Source organism: Ambystoma mexicanum, chromosome 11 (genome assembly GCF_040938575.1).
Source record: "Ambystoma mexicanum isolate Mex_15411 chromosome 11, UKY_AmexF1_1, whole genome shotgun sequence".
Lineage (NCBI taxonomy): Eukaryota > Metazoa > Chordata > Amphibia > Caudata > Ambystomatidae > Ambystoma > Ambystoma mexicanum.
The window spans coordinates 1,085,549,818-1,085,573,841 of NC_090934.1; the positions used below are offsets into that span (position 1 = coordinate 1,085,549,818).

Consider the following 24,024-nt stretch of genomic DNA (forward strand, 5'->3'; position numbering starts at 1 on the left):
GAGGAGGGAACATCAACAGGCACCCCAGCAGCCAGCATGCCCACAACACCACCACCACAGGTCCCCCCAATGGATGCCACAGAAGGCACTGCCTCCGGTGGCAGCAGCACCATAGGTGACACCCCATTGATGGCAGCATGCTCCGACACAGAAAACGGGGATGCCGAAGTCAGATCCATCCATGACCTGTCCCAATCCCCCTGTCTGTCCCATCCCGTACAACATGAGGATACCACGCAGGGGCACCCACAAGACGACGACTGGCCATCCCCCACAAGCCCTGTGGCAATGCAACATGAGGACAACAGCCCCTCTGTGACACCCCCGCAAATGGCCTTGGCCCAGCAGAGGCAACAGTCCCTCGACCAGTTGATCGAACAACAGCAGCAACTGGCCACGCTCCTCAAGGACCATGCTGATGAATGTGGGGGCACTAAGGCAGACATAGAAACATCAACTGAGACACTTAGGGCACAAATCGAGAGTAGCACCGAGAGCCTGAGAGTCCAAATGGAGAGAAGCACCGAGAGCCTCAGGGGGGAACTGCATGCGACGGCCAAGGACGTATGTGCCGAACTTGCCGCAGTGCGCCGTGTGCTCACTGAGCTCTCGCAAACCCTTAGGGACATGCATGGACGTGAGCAGGCAGACACATCATCCGTTGCAAGCTCCGTCCAGGGCAGCCCCCAACGTAGATCTGGAAGGAACCTGTGCTCCACAGGCAGGGGTGCCCCTGATACCCGCAGAGGGGGCTTGCAATAGCGACAGCCCACTGACAATGAGCATCTTTGGACACTGGTGTTCGGGGGGGGAGGTAGGGGGGTGGAGGGGGTGTGTTGGGCTCACTTGGGTGGCGGGTCGATAGGGTGTTCAACATGACATCACATATGCCATAAAAAGTGCACGATCAACCAATGAGATGTGTGGACATTGATCTTTGTGTACTAGGCCATCATAGGCGTACAGTCCATATTGTGCATGTCCCAGACACACGCAGTGCCACGAGTCCCGTGTCCATGTATCAGCCACCAGGCGTGAGTGCTAGAAGCATACATCAATGAGATGCTGACGAATGTCACGGGCCTCCGGTGCCTCGCAGACTCCATGAGGTGCTGCCACATCCCCACCCTCATCATGACCATCATCAGGTGCTTGCAGTTCTGCGTCAGGGGGCATGGGCACATTTCTACGTACGCACATGTTGTGGAGCATGACACATGCCATCACCATCTTTGCAACCTTCTCATGGCGGTACAGGAGTGCCCCGCCAGACCTGCTGAGGCAGCGGAAACGGCCCTTCAGTAGGCCGAATGCCTGTTCTATGACTACACGGGTACGTGAGTGGGCATGGTTGTAGTCCTCCTCATGCTGGTCCCGTGGGTTCCGGACTGGTGTGAGGAGCCATCTCTTCAGTGGATATCCAGCATCACCTGTATGTGGACGAGAAACGTATGATGTGGAATGCCATTGATACGTACGCACACCCCCCCCCTTCCTGCCAGGTCATTGCCAATTCACATACCCCACATCATCATGCATGTAATGAGACTCACCGAGTAGCCAGGATCTGTTCCCTGCGTGTCGCTCCATGTAGCGTGGTATTGTAGAGTTCCTCAAGACCATAGAATCATGGGTTGATCCAGGGAATCGGGCGCAACAATGTGTAATGATCCTGTTGGAGTCACACACCATTTGTACATTCAGGGAATGGAATTGTTTTCGGTTGCGGTACTGGGCCTCCATGGCATGTGGGACGACCAATTCCACATGGGTGCAGTCGATGGCACCAATGCAACCCGGTATGCCGGCAAGTGCATGGAATCCCACTTTCGTGTTTGTAATTTCCTGCTCCGAGCGTGGTAGGGAGATGTAGTCGTCTGCGTGCTGCAGGAGGGCATCGAGCACTTGCAATAGTGTCCGTGAGAACAGTGGCTGAGAAATGCCATGCAACTGTCCGACTGTGTGCTGGTAGGTGCCTGTGGCCAGGAAGTGGAGTACAGACACCACCTTCAGTAGGGGTGGGATGGCGGTTGGGCTATCTATCATGCTGACAAGGTCAGCCTGTGTCATGTCCACAATGGCGGCTATGGTGTCCCGGTCCAAACGGTAGAGGGTGTGGATCTGCTCATCAGTGAGGTTGAACGGATGTGCTCGGAGGCGTGGGATTGCGGGCTGCCTGCGTGGTGGTAGTGGCTGTGCTGGTGGGCCTTGCTGGCCCTGCCTTGCCCTCCTCCTCCTCCTGCGTCTCCTCCGTGCGGCCGGTTGTAGTTGGTGTTCGTCTTCCTCTTGGAGTTGGAGCACTTGCAGTGCTATCAGGTCCCCCAGGGCCAACATCGCGAGTCCTGCCGGTAGCATTTCGGTGTGGTTGTGGGAGGAGACTGGCTGTGCAATTCATGTGTTTTCAGGCTGTATGGCCTCCACCTGTGGTGATTCATTCCACCTGTGCAAACTGCCCTCCCCTTTGGCCGAGCACGTCACGCGCACAACGCTGCAATTCGGGGAATGGTATCTTGCTATTGCTATCATGTATTTGTACCCGATGGCCGTGTTGGATTGGTTGTTATGTTCATTCGGCTATGGTCCCATTGTTTCCCATTCTATCTGTGCAGTCGCGAACAGACTTGTGAAGGGTCAGTGGAACGTAGTACTCGAGTAACGGTGGGCCCTCATGCATCACTGTACCGAGTTGCAACGACGGGCGGGGCGTCCCATTCGTGGGTGAAGGCAGTTGCCATTTTCACACACAGCCGCACTCGATGGAATAATTAGTGATTTCAAACGGCCACAGATGCCTTTCCGACGTGGTGTTGCAAATGAGGAATTCGAAGGGCGGCGCTTTCGGTCTTCAGCTGGCGGCGAGGAGATGCCCACAGGTCTGACTGCAAATATAACGTTCTATTGTTCAATGTCCTTGAGACAGGGCCCATGGCGAGGGAGCAATGATTGATATGAATAGTTTGGGATGCGCATTAGCTACGTGGGCGATGAGGCCGGCCGTTCCCAAATACATGTTACTTCACAACACTGGAATTACGGGCTGGGGCACTGTGGATTTTGCAGGCTGCATAACGCACAGACTCAATGGATGTTTCTAATGTCATGTGAGTAATTATTCAGGCGTTTTGATCCCGGGATGAGGGAATGATGAATGGATGCATGGGCAGGTGATTTGATACAGAGTTTGCCATGTACAGGGCTTCTTGGGATCTATCCGCCTCCCCTACGCTATGTGATGCAGGGCTGCCATAGTGGGACCATCGTCTATCTGGCCTTGTTGAGCCCTCCCTGTCTCGAGGCGCCCTCAGACACTTGTGTCCATGCACGTTGACATTCCCATCTGATGGATTCTGTTTTGACAGACGCATGCAGAGGTACACTCGTTTGTGATGGTGTTTGTACCTCGATATAGATGGTTATGAGTCGCAAGTGGTTTTGGGGTGGTGATGATCCTTTTGAGTGGGCTAGCATGCATATGGCTGTGGATTTCGTGTGATCATTGAAGTGAGTTGTTCGAATGTAGTTCTGATGGCCATTCTGTTCTTTTTCTTTTCTTTTGGTTGACAGGTATCTCCTCCCCTTTTGCCACTGCCATCTGTATGCCACTCCTGCAGATGGATTTTACTCCCGACACCTGCTGCTTCGTGTTAATCGGTGGAGCAGCATTACGATCTTATGGGACGATCGCCAATGGCCCACATGCCCTTACGCAGTACTGGTGTCTCGGAGCAACATTTCGGCCTTTCAGCTGGACTAGTGCCTCCCCATTGGGACAGCCCTGCGGTTCTGTGCGCTTCCATGTTGCCTTTTCGTACGTGAATGTGGCTCTGTGTACCATGGGGGTACAGGGCGACACACAAGTAGTGGCTGGTCATTTCTTGCGGATGCAGCCCACAATGGTGATTAGTGTTTTGGAGTTCATGGCCTGATGGCTGTATGGGCTTGGTGTCTTTGATGTGCATAAATTGCTATTCTGATTTGGCCCGTGTAGCGTTTTTCTTTGCAAGTGATGTGGCATATGCCTATTTGGGGGGCGATGTATTGTGAGGAGATCTGCATTGGGTTCCAGCTTCGGGGTTTAGTTGCGTGGTACTGTACTGGGCGCGTTTGCCTACTAAGCCCGTGAGGTCAGGGATGGGGGCTGCCTATATGACAGTTTGAATGTTGTCATGCTCAGGGGCGGGGGATTGGGTTTTGTGTAACAGATGCCGGTCAGCCAGGTGGACTGGTGGAATGATGTGATTTTCGGAATATTGCTGGGCACAGGTGCCTGTGTTTGCGTGCGTTTCTTGGTGGGGGACTGTGGTCATGTCCATTGGGATGGCTTCTGTATTCGTGCCATCTGTGACCTGCAGCTCCCATTGGCCCCTCTTGTGTTGCTTTTGTTCGTTGGCATGCATGGGTGCTTTGTACATTTCAATGGTTGCATTGTGACTTCATTGCACCTACCGGGAGTTGTACTTTGTGGGCAGGGAGCGGTGTACAGGCACTCAGTGGGGCCGTTTACGGTTGATTCGCGATGCCGTACTTCTCGCCATGCCTGATGGCGTTAGGTACATGTCCGCTAGGGTCGGAATTGGCGTACCGTTGCACCATGGTGGTGTTTGCCGTTTGGCATGGCGCGCGCGCGCGTGCTTGGTGCAGTTAGCGTTGGCGTTCACTACGGTGTCGCTAATGGCTTCGTACTTTGCGGTGACGGGTCATAGTCGCACCGAGCGCTATTCGATGGCGGTATTGCATTTCCGCCATCGTTTTTCGATTTCCGCCAGGGTCGTAATGAGGGCCATTGTCTCATATTTGCTCTGACCAGGTCGTATATGTCTCATAGGTTTGCTTTCCACTTTCCTAGTCAAGACTAGGGTATACAAATAATACGTGCCAAGCCCTGAGCAATGAAATGCACAATGTGTCTCTGATTATCACATATTTATCATTTTCATACTTTTTAAATCCTTGTAATGATAACGGTGTTATTATATGTATATTTATACAATAACGGTCTGGGGTTCTGTTCTCACAGTTCTGGTATAGTTTTTAAACTATTGTTTTTTTTAAAATGTAACTGTATAGGTATTGATACTTATCTTAAGTGGTTCTTACAACACAGAGATCTTTGGACTGGATTTTACCTGCTTTACTGCATTAAATCGGTGACAATTCTATATGGACTGAATACCAAAAGTGTTTTATACTGCATTTGGAATACTTCCCTTCTTCTAAACATTATGATGCATGTATATGGGTTAATATTTTATTAATATGACTTATAGGTTATTTTATGAATTTGGATGTTTTATGCACTCAGCACTTTACAATCAAGCAATATTTGCACGCACATTGCACTTTATAAAAGGTAAACATTTTCCGTATTAGTTTTCCTATAAAAAACAAAGCAGTAGCCCAAATATTTACCTCTGACTCTGTGAGAAATATAAATTAATAGAGATATTCTTTACTTTATATAAATAGGATACTAAAATCCATATACTAGATTACTTACTACAGAGCCCTATATTCATAGGCGAGGTACATGCATGGACGGAGAGCACTATGCACTTTATTCAATTGCTGCTATGTAAATACATATTTTTGCTGCTAAAATGCTATTTGCACACAAATCCAAATTCCTTACTTATTTTTTGCATCTTTGCACAAACCCCAACAAATAGGTATCATTGCCTACATGCATTCCGTTCAAGTATCATCCAAGCCTGCTGTATGTTATACGTAATCACAGCATTTAACAATCAGGTATCATGCATATAGTGTAGCACATCCATGCTTGAGCAGGTTAAAGGCATATGAGCCGATCTGCACTCTGTAAAGGCTATTACTGCCTTGATTGTCATTAGGCAGCCAGGAGCAATATTTGATTACTTCCTCTTTGTATGTAATGTCAATGTATTATGGATTATGTAACTGCTTTATTTTAAGTGGCATTATTTTTTGCCCTTTTCGGCATGGATTTTGGAATTATGAACGTATTTTAAATCATGTTAATACTGTCATCCATGTCGTATATGTTAGAGGAAGTTGTCTGTATTCTTCCATGAGTAACATATAACATATCTATGCATAATCAGAGAGTTGCTTGGGGATAAATTGCAGTCCATCATCTGTGTTGTTTATAAACCTATGTGATCAAGCGGTCTGCGTACCGCGAAACGCGTCGTTCCTTTTTTTTTTTGGTTCCCTTTCCTGATGCATTTATATTAATAAAGAAAACGTGCTGCCAGGAAATACCGAGGTGTTTTTTCCACTTACTTGCCGCAAGGATATTTTTCTCCTGTTGCAGCTGCTCTCTGGAGTGCATTCCACTCGCTGCCTTTCCTTTGAAAAGCTTCATTTCATATATATATATATATATATATATATATATATATATATATATATATATATATATATATATATATATATATCTTTGTCCATTAATTGGTGAATGTGATCTGATCTCATGGATTTCCATATAAGACATGTGCTAAGGATACCCATACCCAGATCATCCTTACATTTGACTGGGATTTGTAAATACATTGGTACGTTACACAAAAAGCCTACCTGGGACAGACCCCTAGATGAAGTCTAACTGGCTAAAGATAAAGAAAGATAAAACAGAGCTGTTGATTCCAGGAATAACATATATTTGTAGTCCCCACCCAGCTGGTGTCCAAACCCATAGGAAACTGTCTGAAACCTTCTAATACGAAATGGTGGCTTCTTTCTTGACAGTGTTCTTTCTCTGAACCCTAAGATATTGAGGGTTGGTGGCTTCATCAGACTTCATCATCTAAGGTTGTTCTTATCATAAGTCACTATAAAAAAACCTATCACTGCGAAAGAACCATCTCATGTTGATTACGGCAATTAAGAATGCAGCAGCCAAGAGATGGGGTAGAAGATAGCACATCTCTCTCCCACGCCTCCTCCACTAGCACCCTGTGGCCAGACAATTTGTTTTTAAGATAGTGTTTACAGTGCATAGGACTCATCATGGCAGAGATCCCTCTCAAAGTCTTCATCTAGGTGTAGTACCGAGATTCGGATCCAGCCGGATTGGAGATCACACTTTTACATGGCTGGCAGGGCGATGCTGGAATTCAGAGATTCTGGACCTTAGATCTCATCCAGAGTTAAATAGGTTTAAATGCAGCTTAACCCAAGGCTGTCTCCAAAGTCTACCTACATTTTCCCTGGCAAGCTTTGGTTCCCAAATAGCAGCGTTGTGGGGCAGTGCTTGTGCACATACCTTTGCACATGCAGTGTTGCCCTCACATAAAATGTGGGCTTTTTGGGTATTTCAATAGTGAGTTGAAGACATTCCAAGTCTATCCCTATTCTTCTTCTTCTTCTTCTTCTTCTTCTTCTTCTTCTTCTTCTTCTTCTTCTTCTTCTTCTTCTTCTTCTTCTTCTTCTTCTTCTTCTTCTTCTTCTTCTTCTTCCTAGTTATTAGGGAAGCAATGGAGCACTTTCCAATCATAGGGAGAAAATTAAGGCCAGGGATCAGAGAAACATAGGAGCAGGGATCTAACAACAGGAGAAGGGGGCAATTGTCAGTAATGGATCTACAAGTAACCAGGGGAGGAAACCGTGGGGATCAGATCACCCAGTCTCAGGTAGGGTGGAGAGTGGAGGGTGTGTGGATCTAGGTGTGCTTGGGGGGAACCGTTCCTTGAGGACAAGTGCTCCATCCTGAACTGTTCCCTTATTCGCAAATGGATGCTAAATGCTTTCCTTCCCCGGCATCTTACCCTGATCTCCACGTTTGCAGAAAAGGAGTAAGTGAATGTGCAAACTCGATGCACCTATGCAGACCTGCCTGGCTTGCCTTGCCCGGAATGGAAATCCTCCTAACATCTGAAAGGACTGGGTTGGGGCATGATCTGATCTTTCAACGACGAGGGCCTTGGGGAGCTAATACACCTCTAAGTGTTGAGAATATGACTCATAGTTAGATTTGCAGTGGGGGCTGAGAGTGGCCCTTGCTCTCCTTTGGTGGGCAGGACCCCTTGTGAATAAGGTCTGCGTGATAGTGACAGGGTGTAATGAACAATTTGAACCTTGCAACCAGCAGGCTTTAAGAATCAGCCCTATAATGTCCAGTATCAATGGCCGAAACAAAACAGATATGCAGAGGATCACAAAGGTAAGTCACTCACGCGCATCATGATTTCCAAGAGCAGGTTAGATCTTCATGCGGACACAAAGCATGACTCCACAAAAGCCAATGTCCAAAACATGCTTCACCTATGCATGTTAAAACTTACCAGTGTGAATGTGCCCATTCACAAAGTAGACACCCCGGCGATCTTGAGCTTAGACACAGCTAATATATGGAAATATATTTAAATATATATGTATATAAATTATGCATGCATACGTGTAAAAAAAAAGATTTTAAAGTTCTAACTTTTATTTGTTTTTTTACCCCTGGCTTATAGGGAGAATAATTTTTTCACAACTGCTGTTAGTTCCTATACACATGCTGTATTTTGCTTTTATTCAGAACCAATGTTTACAGCACTATGCACTTTCATTCATCATGTTTCCTCTTAGTTTTCTTATATCCACGGACAATATGCTCAAAGAAAAAGGAGATCTTTAATTGAATTTGAAATAGCAGTATATTCATTTTATTGTTTATTAAGATGGGGAAATATAGTTGGTTTGTCAGTAATCGAGTTAATAAGGTATATTTTAACCGATTATGCAGTATTTCCTGTTTTGACCACTAGCGTCACAATATTCTTGTTAGCACCATTAACAAATACTGCCGGCTGACTGAAAAAATACTGAAAAAATTGTTATTCAGTATTTATATCCAACATAACGAGAACGATTTCCAAATACACTTCAAAATGGCCGCCTGTAGTTACACAGGAGAGAATCTACATAGATTCGAAAAAAGTTGAAAGAGAAAAGGGACTAAATGTAGTGAGTAAAAACCATAGAGTTTGAAACCTTGTTCAATGATTGTATTTAAACGCTGTGCAAATCACTCATTTCTTATGTGATCAAGCAACGGGATTGTTGCGAAACGCGTCAGCTCTGTTATGCCCTTAATAAAACTGGATATGGGATAAATAACCTTGTTGGCGAGTGGTGGATTTATTTTGAAGACTATTTTGACATCCTGACCGCTTTGAGTGCCGTCCTTATTGGAAAAGTGGAATCTTCTTTTCCTTTTGTCTTGAATATATAAATATATATATATTTAAATATATATATATAAATTATGCATGCATACGTGTAAAAAAAAGATTTTAAAGTTCTAACTTTTATTTGTTTTTTTACCCCTGGCTTATAGGGAGAATAATTTTTTCACAACTGCTGTTAGTTCCTATACACATGCTGCCAACTTGATATGGGGCATCTTCCAATACTTATTACACCAGGTACGCCTAGATCATGGTTACCTACCATGGACTACAATTCCCACGATCCTTCACCAGTGGGGAGGGCAGGTGGGAGAAGGAAGTCCAAGACACCTGGAGTTTAGTTTAGTTTAGTTTGTTTATTTGTATAACGTGGCTGAACCCTAGGGTAACTGGTCGCTTTAGCCTTAGAAGCAGCAGTGGTTACAGTAGGTTGCACATACAGAATACGACAAAGGATGATACAGTACAAAATAATAGTATGAGGGACCTGGTTACAGATTGGGTCCTAGAAGAGTCATATATTAGATAAAGGATGCATGTGGCAGAGTATCATAACTGGTGGCACATCTTAGATGCAAGGATACATTAGATACCAAGAAAACAGGGCATAGGATTTGTCTAAGTGCAGTTAACAGTCTATTGCTGAGTTGCCAGTAGTTCCCTGACCTTGGCTCGGAATGACCAAAAAGGTCCATGTATAATGAGTAACCATGGCCTGGGCCCCAGATCATGCATCTGCAAATGCTTGTAACCACTCACAGAAGCTAGGAATTGTCAACATTTGCCCCTCGCTGTCACCTACCTGGGAGCACTGATTTTCACAGTTCTTTTAGTAAGTTGCACCTGTAACAATTGTTCGTGCAACATGCGCATTTTGTATGCATGTAACTTGTTTTATGAGTCACATGTTGCTTGTTTTGTGAGGCAGGGGTATGTTTTTAAGGTTTTTCCATGCTTAGATTTTAGTTCCAGCAGGCTATGGATTTATGAATTAAAAGAATAATAATAGTTTTTTATAAAGCGCCTTATGTCTGATTTCTCCCAATCTAGGTGCTGTAATAATAGCTGCAGTTACTACCTAATTTCATTGCACTCGATTTGCTGAGTCGGCCCTGCCAGGATCAGAATCTACGAAGAGCACGCGTCAGCCCTTGTCAGATGCGACCACTTAACCTGTGAGCTAGTCAGAGGAGAGCACAGGCCGCCATGTTTGATCCCCTCTGGAGCTTGCTGAGATCTGACTTTGATAGAACTTATTCAAACAAAGAGCTTTGATAATCAAGCCCTGAAGCTATACAGCCACACATCCTCAGCAGGAGAATCTAGCCACTTTAAAACTGGGAAGAAAATCCATTCAAATGCTCCATAGCATGAAGGGCAGGGCAATGCGTCTGAATGCAGGAAAGGTTTTCTAGCTTAGTTGTTCATATTTGAATATTTCAGATTTGTATTCGGAGAATGTAAAGGCTTTTTCATTTGGAACTATCCATAGACATATTGTTTGAACTCTCAGCATCTTTTAAAACTTGCTTTTATGATCGAGAGAAGCCATCATAAGATGCATTACAGACGGGCAACTGTAACCAGTTACTTTTCACTCATGAAGGAGTGAAATTGACTAAAGCTGACCAGAGCGTGTCAGACAATGTAGTGTAACGATTGTAGCACTCGCGTATGGAGAAATACAATTTTGAAGAGGCTTTTGAACATTAAATATTACAGAAACAGCTTTAACAACGTTAATCATGTTCAAGTATACATAAAAGTGTTTCTAACACGAAGACAGAGCCTAAGCAAAGCCGCAATAACATTGTATTCTGTGAAACCAAGTGTTACACCTCAATATTGTGAACGAAAGAGAACAGACAAGCATTACCTTAAGGCCAGAATTGAACTGTTTAAGGAGCTTTGAACTACCTATATTTCCTGAAGAGAGGTATCCTTTCTATGTTGAACTGTGGAGTAGTGGGAGTTTTTTCATTAACATCCTGACTATACCAAGAACTGTATTGGAACTATGTTTCAACCCTGGATTTCCTTGGTGTTTTGTATTCATCCACAGTAGTGACTTTGACTTAAAACCTGGGGAAGGGGAAATTCACTCAGGTTACAATCATAGACTTTGAAAATGCTGTGAATATGAATACTGACATTGTGAATTGTCATAAGTTTTCTTGTTTATGTTTATGTACAAGTGTGAGATCCAGAAATGTTATGTTAGAATAGTTCGCTTACTTTATTTAGGCAGGGACGTCCTTGTTAGAGTATGGCAAGTGAGGCGTTTGGTTGACATTTTGAGTTTAATAAAATATCATTGGTTGATAAATCTTCTGGAAGTTGTCTGCCTCACATTTCCGACCCTTTACAGTATTCTAAACCATGTGTGAAAGTCTCAGCCATGAGCCATCAGCTTTCTATCAAGGCCACATGTCACAATCGAGTATGGCAGAAATTAAGCAATGTGTAAATTAAGATATACATTTTATCATGGCTCCTTTGACTTCACACTGATAATCGGAAGACAATTTTATTGGGGGAGAACCAGATTTTGTCCAAGCCAATTAAGGATAGTAATGTCCTAAGACAGTTCTGTGCTGTGGCCTACTCACCATAACCTCTTTACATCAGATTTTCACAGCATACCAATAAATGTGTATATGTTTCCATGTAGGATCGGCAAATATACTCGAGTGTTATTATTTGCAGATGATATAGACCTGATTTCAACCAGCGTTATTCTATGAAGTCAACATAGCCCTAATTTCACTGAGCGTTATATACAATTGATATAGCTTTTCAAAGAATGACTCCTCGCTAACAGGCATTGGTCGAAGAAAATGGAAGAAAATGCTGAATGTGCGTTCACTGCGCATTCGGCTGAGGAAACAAAATTGAAGCCCATAAAGCTGAACATTGGGAGCGGGCGTTCAGTGGTGTCCCCGCTCCACCTGATCTGCATTATGGGCTTTGGGGATTGTGGGGGTGTCCCCCGCTTCCATGACATTGGAAGCGGGGGACAATAAAGAAAAAGAAAACAGAAAAAGGGTCCCTGCTGCGCCAGCTCCGACCCACGTTAGTGGGAAGGAACTAACCCTGTAGGGTATAGAGGACAGTTGGCGGCACACTTCTGTGTGTGACGCTGAAAGGTACGTGGGGGTAAAGAGGCATGGGGAATGTGGGATTCCAGAAAGTGATCTATGTGATCACTGCGCTGCGTGGTATTGGATTTCTATATTTTTGGATTTGAAATTTCAGACTGCGCAGTAATCATGTAGATCCCCCTAACACCTAAGTCCACACACCCTGCACTTCCCATCCTACTTGAGGTTCGGTGATATGCGCCTCTCTGTCTCCTCCTCCAATTGCTTGTAGATCCCTTGCGGCCAATGGCCCAACCCTGTTAGCTCCCCGCTCCCTTTTTCTCTGCTTCCCTCCCTGTGTTCTTCCTCCTATGATTGTAAATTACGCTGTTGCTTCCCAATGCTAGGTCTGCACACAATAAATGCCCTAAACACAGTAATAGTTCTAATTTCATACACACAAGTAAGTCTTCAGCATTATTTAGATGTGATGCTGATGTACTCACAGAAAAAAAATATTTATCATAAATCAAAAATACTGGAAGGTGTAAACCGAGATTCGAGTGATTATAGAATGGCCAATCACTTGTATAAGTTATAGTTAACCAATTCAATTATCTTGACGTCTTAGTTACCGGATTAGGGTTTGGAAAAAAAGCATAACCAGGACCCGTTAAACCATTTGGCTATTTGGGGGCTATTTTTACTCCACCCTATGTTCCTTTCATGGAGAGGTGTCTCCATCTTTGCTCATTATAATCCACAACCCTGTATGGGGTGGGGGTGGGATTTGGTTTTCATTACTCCTGACCTCTGTTCAGGATTTTATCTTATTTTTCATTCAAATAGTTTCGGAACGCTAGATCAATATCGATCAGCTATATTGCATAAGAAGACTTTTTTATGAATCTGCATAGTTAGATAATGCTTTGTCAGACAAAATAATACCAATACATAGATAATTGGCAGATAAAAATTGGGTTCATGCAATTCCACATTATAATGCTAGAAAAAGAGCTACTGTGTCACAACAGTACACGAATAACTCTTGTTTGGAACATCCTGCACCAATGGCTGAACATACATTGTTCTCTTGCCCATTAATAGGGCTGGAGTTGACACAAAGTATCTTAGAAAATAAATATTGCCATGGCCCCAGCTTCTTTCTAAAGAGAAGTCACCAAATAAATAAGGCACATTGGCCCTCATTACGAGTTTGGTGGTAACCATGCCGCCGAAATCGCGTCGAGGTCCGGGTCCTCGGAATGAGGACTTACCGGGCCATTCCGAGTTCGGAAGGCCCGGTAATTCCTCCCTCCAAGGACCCGGACACGGTCCTTCCCCATTCCCATTTCAGCCCCCATAGGGCTGAATGGGAATGGGAGAGGGAGCAAACAATGGGCCATTACGAGATGGCCCGTTGTTTGCTCCCTCTTCCCCTCGCGGGACCCGGTAGGCACGCCTGGTTTTCCCAGGCGTGCTTAACGTGTCCTGCGAGGGGAACTCGTAATGCGGCGGTACGGAGTGAACGGCGCCGGCACCTTTTACGGCGCCGTTCACTCCGTACCGCCAGGGTCATAATGAGGCCCATTGAGTCAAGATATGCCAAAGGCTTTTATTTAGCTCTGTGCTATGGTTTTCATTTCAGACAACATGTTTGAGTTGGCTAGTGTCTTCGCTTTCCCAACGCATTGCATCTACTTGGTCAACCAAACTACTAGTCCAAAGGACAAAGGGTAGGATCTAAATTATAATGTTCAGGACACAGACACCTCGAGAGACACCCAAACATCTCCCTCCCAGATACAATGTCTCTCTCTCTCTCACACACCTACACACACACACACACACACACACACACACACGCACACACACACGCACACTCACACGCACACACACACACTCTTTGTAGGACATTCACTAGGGCATGGTAGATAGTTTGAAGTTTTATGAGCAGCAAGGGCATACCTCCCCATCCCAAAAATAATCTTTTTGGTCACAGATTCCCCCCACACTTTACCTCCACGTTTACACTTCCTCCTAAACCATAAGATAAATTTGAAGTCAAATTCCCTGCAAACAGCTGACAAGCCATTGAGCAACACACAACTAAACGTTGGGAAAGTTCTGCAGCGATCTTCCTGAAGATCTCCCAAAACCATCAGAAATTATCCTTTTTTTAAATATCAGTAAGGTAGTAACCCAGCTTTGGGTAGAAAGAGAGTGCTTTACAATCACAGGGGGGGAAGAACATGGTGACGGAAGCAGAGAAACAGGGAGCGCGAAGCTAAAAGGGGAGGGGGAGTGTGGGGAATTGGTAGCAAGGGATCTGCAAGCAACCCGGGGAGGAAAGAGCGGGTAGCAGATCACTGACTCTCAGGTAGCTTGGGGAGTGGAGGGTGTGTGGACCTTCGTATTAGGGTGGAGCCATCTGCCAAGCATACAATATCCATGCTAAACCAAGCACATTGCACGCGTTACCCACACATAACAAAGCGTGTCACCAGAGAAGATCTTGCAAAGATAACATTCTAGAACTCAAACAACTAACCACAATGGGACTGCAAAAACCTCTACCAGAAGACCTGACGTGCCGTTTCACAACATGCCCTTTCCTGACTTTCCAATACTACTTATTCCCGATTTTGTCATTGACACCCAATAGCTCCTCGCATTTTCTTGACTTTCCCCCACTCCCTCACTGGGAAATGTTCTTCAGTTTTCAGCTTTTTAAGGGGAGGGTAACTCAGTGCCCCCCCTTCATGTCCCTAGCAGCCCCCACTCCAACCCTTCCCCCACACTTCTTGCCCCTTGACTTTCCCCGCCTACCTTCCAGCCCCCCCTGGGATATCACCCCTAATATCCTACACTTACCTGCACTCTGCCACGCTTTAGGGCAGTGAGTCCCTTCCTCTCTTGCAGGATACTTGGCATGTCACTCACCTCAAACCCTGCATCTACCAGTGAGAATCTTGTGACATGCTTCTGACGCGGGGTGCAGTGAAAATCATTCATTTGTTTGAGCCCCACTCACTACTAGAGCCAACCCAATCCTACACAAGCTCATAAGCAGCATGATTTCCATAACCAAGTCCTAGCAGATAACCACCTGCACTCTCACAGATTTCCTATCACATTCACCTCTGAAAACGAGACACAGAGTCAAGTGTCTACACATTCACTGATGTTGATGAAGGTCTCATGACCCAACTCCCTCAGGGGGTTCTGTTCATAAGGCAAACCTATCTCACAGCCATAAATCTCAAACAAACATCACACCCATAAATCTCAATCAAACAACCTTATCGTCCACACACTCATGTACTGACAAGTGCCAGGGACGGTTGCACCAAGTCTACAACATCATTTCATCAATACTCGATTTTACGACAGGTGTTTTTACGCTGAATGCTTGACGAAAAATCTTTTCACTGTTTTTCAGGGGGCTGGGAAAGGGCATATAAAGGATTGGGTGGGGGGGGTCAGGTATAACAAAAATTAGGTAGAGGATCAGGAGTTTGGGGGTAACCAAACCAAAAATAATTTTAAAAAAATGTCGATGAGTTTTTTCGGCAAAGACTCCACATAAAAACACATGTCGTAAAGACAGGCGTCCATGAACTGACCTAGAACTGCGCCAACCCACTGATGGCACGCTCACTAAAGGGCAATCTGCACCTTACATCTTATATCTATAATTCTCCGAGAATGCCTGTGTATTGGGCACTGGGGCATTCATACAGGCCCATAATCCTAGACACTCTTACCCTGAGACCCGGCTCCATCATTTCTAAAATTCTATGAGGCCTTCCTCCTGTGGGATAAGGTACTTTATATCTCCAGAAGCAAGAAGTAGAGCACCCCTCCAAACCCAGTCGACTGATAGATGCCAGTGCCGCTTTATACTCCTATTCAAATAAGTATGTATGACTCATGGTACCACCTTTTTCTTGTGAGAGTGGGTCCTCTTAGCTGAGATAAGAAGACATTGGGCCTCATTACGAGTTTGGAGGTAGCCATGCCGTCTTTAGCGGCATGGCTACCCCCAAACTCGGGTCCGGGTCCCACAAAAGGGGACTTTCTGGGCCATTCCGACCTTGGAGGGCCTGGTAATTCCCTTTCGCGGGACCCGGAACCTGTATGTCCCCACTCCCATTTGAGCCCCCATAGAGCTCAATGGGAATGGGGAGGATGCTAACAATGGGCCGTTAATGACGGGCCCGTGGTTAGCATCCTGTTCTGCTAGCAGGTCCCGCTCTGCACGTCTGGTCTGACCAGGCGTACAGAGTGGGACCCGCTGCAGAACTCGTAATGTGGCGGCCCGGTATGAACGGTGCCAGTCCCTTACTGGCACCGTTCATACCGTGGCCGCCACAGTTGTAATGAGGCCCATTATAAGTTAGTGTGAGAGCTGGAGGAGGCAGGCAGGCTTTCGCTCATCCCGACAATCGGAAAGAGTGCACAGCCTGCATGTATTCTATACAGCTAATAGCCTCATATGAGCTTGCAGCATTGTTTCGATTGGCTGCCATCTCCACTGTGGTTATGCAAGGGTTTGGGTTCTGACCCCCTTTTCTCTATATTAGAACACATGCTTTTTTTTCTTACTCTCACTGTCTCTTGCCCTCTTTCAATGCATCATGTGATGTGCATGTCATTTCCACTTGCATGGCCTTGCATTGGAGCTCATTGTCTTCATCTGTATAGAAGGTAGGTTTTCTTAGAAGTTCACTAATTAAAGATGGCGAAGTGCAAGTCGCTTTTCTCTCTGATTGCGGGCATCAGCTTCTCGGCCTCTGTGACAGGCTGAAGGACTTCTGCTATGAATAATTTCTCGACTGGGCACACTTCTCACTTCAAGCTGCCTTTGGTCCCACCGCACAGGCACAGAGTTCGGCTCACCGTGACCCCCCTGGAGCACGCCAGCCTCCAGGCACCGCCTGCTGCATGCTTCTCGCTGAGAATGCTCTGCAATCAGGTTCACATGGGGGAAAGCATTCAAACCTTACTCTTCCCACTTCACAACCTCTGCAATCCAGACTTTGGGGGAACAGGACACACTCAGGACTGGAAACTAGAATAAGCGGATGGAAAGCGTCCTTCCGTTCCTCCCACTTCTGTGGATTCTGCCAGCAATGTGCTTTCTTCTGCCACTTTCTCCTGCCCAGCTGCTTCTGCTGCTGCTACAACTGCTACTACTCCTCCAACCATGACCACAACTAATCGCTCACACCTGACAGAGCTTTTTAAGCCTTTCAGCCTCCCTGAAGTGTGACCTGTTAAGCCTAATTGCCTGACCTTCAGGCCTGTATTGCTCTTCAGTCCTTTTCTTCGTCCCAGTACTCTTGGGACTATGGGATTTGAAGTCCCTAGTAACTAATTTAGTTCAGACTGTTAATTTACTACTTTTAACTTCAGAACTATTTTGTTGATACAGTTAACACATGCTCATCAGGTTTTATCACAGAAGGGAAAGACAGTTCATTTGTATGTTTACTTTCCCTGTACCTTTGGGAGAAAGGGGATTTTTATCCATACAAAGTATGTCGTGTTCCTCCTTAAATAAAGTGGTTAAAGACGTTGCACCCACTTTGCCCATATTTCAAGACTTAACATGGGGTTCAGATACCTTACAATGACAATAGGCCATTATATGTTTTTGTACACAAGAAAAGTTACTCCCTTTCAAAGGAGAATATTGTTCCTTATCTCATGGGAACCCTTCATTACCCTGGGCCCTATCTCCTCCCAGGTGATCCTCCCGCAGTACACCACTCCTAAGCTCAGGATCAGGAAGTGTCTGCCTTTCCCTGGCCACCTGGGAGGAGACTTTAGGCAGGAATACAGTGAGGGGTCCATAGGATTCATCACATAACCTTCCCCTAAAGACTTGAACTTGCAGTCCAAGCTCCAGTTCCTCTCTTTCTCTTTTTGCCTCCCTCACATTCTTAGTAGGTTCACAGGTCCCCCAGTCCCAGACTGGTTCATCTGAAAAGAATTCCTCATTTGTCCAAGGATTCAAAGGCGAATATAAAGGACGTTTCCCTATCACTTGATGTTTAAGAGATGTCATCATTTTTTGTTTAATCTGGGATTCTATAAAGACCCACTCATCAAAATGGGGAACTTCACTTCCAAAATCATGGTAGGAAGATTAGGTATTACTGTTAATAGTGCTGACAGGTTTCTCCCTAAAATGGTAACATCAAGTGTTGGGAAGGAAAATCCTTCCTTTTGACAATGGATCCAACTTATTTCTTTCTGTCCTATGGCTTTCCAATTGGAAGGAATCATGCTGGTTTGTATAGCAGAGCTTTTACTTCCAGTATCCAGCTGAGCCCAGATGACATGATATCAGGATATTTTTCTAATCGATCTTTAGAATAATTAGTGGACGGTACACTTTCCTCAGGTACCTCTTGATTTTCCTCCTGGGCTCAGATCTTATTATACTAGGAACATTTTCAGTTATACACTTATACATGGGATGTACCTTGTCTTCACACTGTGGGCAACCCAAATCCGGGGAAGTATTACTCTCTGAATAACCTGGATATCTAAAACAGGATGTATTTCCATGCTGAACATCTGTCCTAGATGTCTGGTATATAGTTGCGCTTGGGGAAAATACATTATAATAATCTTGAGATGGAAAAATATTTTTGGTAAGAGAGGAAGTTTTAACCTTACTAATAGTCTTGTCACCAAGAAGCTTACTGCCTCTATAGGAGTGAAGATCTTCTTCTCTTTCTAAACTCCATGAATCCTTGCGATATTCATTGTTAATAGGTTCGAGGTAAAGACAAGAATATTCAAAACAATATAACAATTTGTCATTAACCTCTTCTTCCCTAACGGATTTACAAAGATTATCTTTTGGTTTACAAGACTGATTTTGAGGTCTATATTCATATTTGTAATGGTCAAAACCTCCACATCTTAAACAACTACATTCTAGGGATACATCTCTCTCAGTGAAACCTAAATCTCTGAAAGGAGTAGTATTTTCCTGTGAACTCTTAGATTGGTATAAGAATTCAAAACTTGGTGGACGATTTATCCAGCCTCTTTGACAGTAGAAAAGATTTTAGTCAAAGGTACAGAATGAACACATATTATTGTTTATCACAGAACCTAAGTGTTTCCTCAAAACTATGAGGATTCAATTATTCCTCAATACTCCATGTGTCGTTCTCAGGTTCTAGGAAAAGAAGCTCAAGTTCTGGACAACTGTTTTCTTTTTCTAAACAATATAACATGGTAGTCTGACAATGTCCCTTCTCAGGTTCACCAGAACAATGTCCCTTCTCAGTTTCACAGGTAGAAATAAATGTCTGGGGTCACTGCTGACTTTGGCAGGCATATCCCCCTCTTGATGCCACTATCCCCAGGCCACATCATACATTGTTCTACCCAGTCTATCACCCATATGGATTTCATGAGTAGTGGTTAAGACATTGAGAACCATACATTTTCTTTTCCCTTCCAGTAGAAATGAGGGGGTAGATCTTAAATCTGGGTCTTTGCTCTGGTGTAATATACACAGAGATGTAAATGGGGAATTTTACCTCCAGCAACAAAGACACTATCAATGTGTCTTTTCTGGGAATAATATGATTCTAAGGGAAATACAGCTGATATACATTCCCTTTAACATATTGTCTCTTAGATAATATGGCTTGGCCAGAAAGTTTGAAAAATGTCATTCCTACACTCATTTTAAGAGGCCACTGATTGCAAGGGACTTCTCTAACTCTCCCGGCTCTTTTGATGTAAAAGGACTCTAAATTCCTTGCCGCCCTAGTAAGGGAGGATTTAGTACCAGGTTTTGAATGGAAAGTAAAAGTGTCACAATTGGGAACATGGGCACATACCAACTTCTTTCTAAATCTGCCTCTGATCGGTATCTACCTGATACATTTTGGATCGTGTGAGAAACCTGAGGGTATCCTCACACCAACTCCCCTTGTATCCTCTTCTCATGTGGCCAGGGAAAGGCCATTGCTTTTGAATACCGACCCTGGGGATGGAGCTACGAGGTAGAATCACCTGGGTGAAGGGTCCTTGGGGATTGGGAGCAGGTGTCCGCAGGCGAGACCTGGTATCCCCCCTTTTCTTTGTGATAACCAACCTTACCCTCCCTGCTGCCTTTATAGGTAGTTGTCAATCACTTACCCTCATTCATACCACCCTAGTATTGGGACGAGGAAGAGGCGATGAGGAGTGATGCACACTAACATGTCATTTCAGCACCCTAGTACTGAGAAGAGGAAGAGGCCTACACACGATTTTGAGAGTCAGGCAGGTCCAAAGAACTTGAATAACTATAGTCAGGCAATTGGGCATGAGGACTCACACCTGCAACCTGTTAAATAGTTGCAGGTGTAATAAAGGTGGAGCCGACAATCAGGAGAGAGAGAGAGAGAGAGACTAGCAAGAGAGAAGCCGGGCTGAGCCCTTCAGGCTTCAGGGAAGAGAACTCCTGTGGAGAAGGAGGCTACTGAGGAGCGTCCTCCCTGGAGGCCAGGATGCCGGCAAGTACCCTGGGAAGACTTTGGCACAGAGGTCCAGGCGGGTCATTAGAGGAGCACAGATGGCACAGCCTCACTGGTCGGGTGCTTGCAACAGGAGTTGCGAGGCACGGCAGAAATCCATTTGCTGCAAGTTACCAGCAGCGTCCGTGAGCAGTGAGCGGAGCTGGCGGCAACCCGCAGAAAGAATACTGTAGTGCACGAGTGGCTCGCAACACTGTAAAGACATAAATGCAGAGTGGGAGAGAAGGAAAGCACCACCCGGAGGAGCTGCCAGGGACCACTGAGTGAGAACAAGGTAACACTTGTACCGGGGTGCTCCTTGTGGCTTTTACAGGGCAAAAGTGATTGCTGAATGAACGGAATGAGATGTACAAGATGAAGCGAACCCAAAGTACTGGGTTATGGTGAATAATACGAACAAGAAGAACTGTGATTGAAGGCATAAGAATTAAGAACTATTCAATACCCAACTAAAGGAAAGCCTTTTGACAAGCATATAAATGGAAGGCACGCTTGTGTGAAATACATGGAAAATATATTGAAAGCAAAGAACCTATTGTATGAAATACAATGGAAAGCAAATAGCAAATATTACTTCAGAGTGTGAAAGGAATGTGGTGACGGAAAGAGAGCATCAAAGTGTGAACTATATGCAAGAACACATTGTGGCAAAGGCAAGAGACAGGGAAAGAGGAAAATATATTGTGGCAAAGCCAAAAGACTGGCAAAGAGAAAGCCAAGTGAATGTGAACCAGAACACAAGTACAGTCACAAAATAACTGTGTGGGCAAGAAAGCCTGGGGATGCTGGTTGCGTGACCTGTAATGGGTGGACCGCGTGGTCCAACAACTGTGCTAAGACCGGGTAAACCCTATCTGTGTAAGTCAAGAAAGCATACAGAAAGCCTAGACCACATTTTTGAAAGAGATTGCTGAAGTGAAGCAGAAGAAACCAATCTGCATAATCTGTCAAGGAAGCAGAAGGAGTGTAAAGTTGACCTGTAACTGGTTTTTGATTATTAAGAGACTGAAATCAAGTTGGCAAACTGGGGAAGCTGATATCTAGGGGTAGGGAATGTTGAGACCTTGTGGAACATTGTTGTTGCCTTTTGGATAGGAACCCTGAGATCCCTTTTTGGAACTGTGTTGTTTTCTTGGTTCCATGTGTTAATATCCCCGCAAAAATATCGGCATACAAAAACATTGCCATAGTTTTGCAGCAATATTAAGGAATGGAACCTGCGGGGGACAACCCTGCATTATTTTTAAAGGATCGGGGGACACCCCTGCAACCCCCGCTCCCAATAAACCAAAATATCACCCCCCCCAAAAATATCGCCTATAGCCGTTCCAGGCGACCATATATACAGCAATAATTTTGGGGGGATAATATGTAGTGATACCGTTTTCTTGGGAAAGGGAACCTCGAGACTTTTTGAATTGTCTTGAACTTGGGGAAGTGGAGTTGGAAAACAAGCCAAGAGCTGAAAGAAGATCAGAACTTTATTTAGTACACCATTTTTTTGTTTCTGCCATCCCTACAGATTGTATAGCTTTAGTTGTGAGGGCAAGTATACGTTTCGGACACAGACAGACCTTTAATTTGAACCCACTGGCTCAAACTTTCCTTAGTTTCTTTGGGTAGAAAAATCCCACCTTAGCATAAGGCAAGTTAGGCCTTCAACAATCCTGGCATTTAAGTTAATAAGCCTATTCTTGTGGAACTTTTAATCTGTTGTCTGTGTCTTGCTTCATGATTCCTTCACAATCCGCAGTTTGTATCAACTGAGTCATATCCCATTCTGACAGCATATGGGAGGGGCCAGAAATTGGAGGCGGACAACTTTCAGATGATTTATCGACCAATGCCATTTTATTAAAGTTAAAATGTCAACCAAATACTTCACTTGCCCTACTCTAACGGGGACGTCCCTGCTTAAATAAGCTCAGGTCTAACATAAGATTTCTGGCCTTCACACTTGTACATAAACATAAACAAGAAAACATATGGCAATTCACAATGTCTGTTTTTATATTCACAGCATTTTCAAAGTCTGTGATTGTAATCTGAGCGAATCCCCCTTCCCCCAGGTTTTAAGGCAAAGTCACTGCTGTGGATGAATACAAAACAGCAAGGAAATCCAGGGTTGAAACAGAGTTCCAACACAGTTCTTGACAAAGTCAGGATGTGTGAGACGGGCATGGTATCAAGAGATGACACAGAAAACAGAATGTGAATTCAATAATATTGCTTTTAGTAATTATCTGGATGGATGTAATGCCTAACTTGCCCTATAGCTATGGTGGGAATTTCCCTACTTAAAGGAACTAAGGAAATTCTATATCCGTAAGTCCAGATCAAAAGCCTGTCTGTGTCAAAATCTATGCTTGTTTTCTCATCCAACACAGTTCTTGACTAAATCAGGATGTTAAAGAAAAAAAACTCCTACTACTCCACAGCTGAACAGAGAAAGGATGCCTTTCTTCAGGAAATACATGTAGTGCAAACTTCCTTAAACAGTACCAAAGCAATTTGTGGTCAGGATGATCTCTGTTGAAACGTAAATCCTTCACAAAATACAAGTATGTTGAAATTGGCTTCTCTTCATAGTGCTTCTCTCTCAGCACCATGAGACAAAAACAAATTCTTCTGTTTGAGGAATGCCACAGTGTTTCTTTCTTAGCACCATAAACACGAATGGCTTCTCTTCACAGTGCTTCCCTCTCAGCACAAATGAGACTAAAACAACTTCTTATGTTTCAGGAATGTCACAATATTTTTTTCTTAGCACCATAAACACCAATGGCTTCTCTTCACAGTGCTTCCCTCTCAGCACCATGAAACAAAGAATCTTTACAGTATATTCAACTTCTACTGGAGTGGTCCACACCCCGTCCTCTACTTCCACTTCTTTCTGGCCCACTCTCCTGCCAGACCTAACTCCTACAATGGTACGCCATGTCGTTTTGCTTCTCTGCTTCACAGTGTTCCATTTGTACTGCTTCTGAAGTCCCAGTCCCATGGATACTTCTAAAGTTTACCACTTCTTCAACTTTAAACAGCTTTTAACAACTCTGTATGATAGACAAAAATCATGCCATTGCCCTTTTAACTCTGTCAGACAGACAATGGGCCTCATCACAAGTTGGGCGGTAAACCTTAAAAGTGGCAGTAACGGAATTAGCGCTGACAATACCGCTCTGCCAAATTACTGGTGCTATCACAGCCGGTGCAATACACAGGCGCAAACACAGCCGC

At 44.6% G+C, this 24,024-nt stretch overlaps 1 protein-coding gene across 2 annotated transcripts in view; it reads left to right on the forward strand.

Annotated features, from left to right (window-relative positions):
- Window positions 1-24,024, forward strand: part of OTUD7A (OTU deubiquitinase 7A) — a 1,296,873-nt gene that overhangs the window by 361,306 nt on the left and 911,543 nt on the right. The window lies entirely within an intron of this gene.